Source organism: Aplysia californica, unplaced genomic scaffold (assembly GCF_000002075.1).
Source record: "Aplysia californica isolate F4 #8 unplaced genomic scaffold, AplCal3.0 scaffold00883, whole genome shotgun sequence".
Lineage (NCBI taxonomy): Eukaryota > Metazoa > Mollusca > Gastropoda > Aplysiida > Aplysiidae > Aplysia > Aplysia californica.
In genome coordinates, this window is record NW_004798153.1 from 67822 (window position 1) to 68664 (window position 843).

An 843-nucleotide genomic window follows, 5' to 3' on the forward strand; every position below is an offset into this window, starting at 1 on the left:
GGGGGGGGGTACGTACTAAGATGCTGACATCCTTTTAGTTATCTTGATTTTAATCGTTATCAGAGGGCGTTTTTAGTAATCTTGGACTGAAGTGGTTGGATATTATGTTGATGAAACGTGAATCTTACCAACCACATCGTTCCTGTGAGGATCTCTACAGTAGCGTTTTTAGAGGTCGTGGACAATAATAGATGATTTCTTTAAGTTCCAAGAAAGAGCACCACTACGTTTGCCTCTTACCAAAAGCAGAGACTGAGTTGACGATGTTAGTTTGGTGTTAGAGGATACGCCATAGCCAGTGAATAATATGTACAGCCTAAACTCGTTATACCGCCACCCTTGGGATGAGCATGAAGTTGGTGGAACAGCGGGGCTGGCGGTTCAACGGGTCTCCTCTGTTGCTTCGCCCCGACTGCCCAACTTCGAGGAACATGATTCTGCTGTGCGATCTGTGTTTGAAAAGTGTCCTTTTCTTGGCGATATACAATGTACCCACACATGTATTCAGAGCCGAGGGTCTTCTCTTTATCAATGTCTATGTCTTTCTCGTGGGAGAAATACATGTATTATCAAGTCGCCAACCAGTGGATGTTATGCACCGTGTGCAGTGTGTACCTCTGGTTGTCAGTTCGTTGGCGATATTGCCGGGTAAATTTGCATTAGTTGAATTAAGGACCGTGCAACTCAGACAGCTGGCGGATGGCGGAGTGAAGGCGAAGAAACTATATGAACACAGACGTTCCTTTTCGTACATTGGCAAAACCAGGCGATAAACGGGGCAGGCGGTACAACGATGTTGTGTTTTTGTTTGTTTGTTTGTTTGTTGTTGTGGGTTGTTTTTTT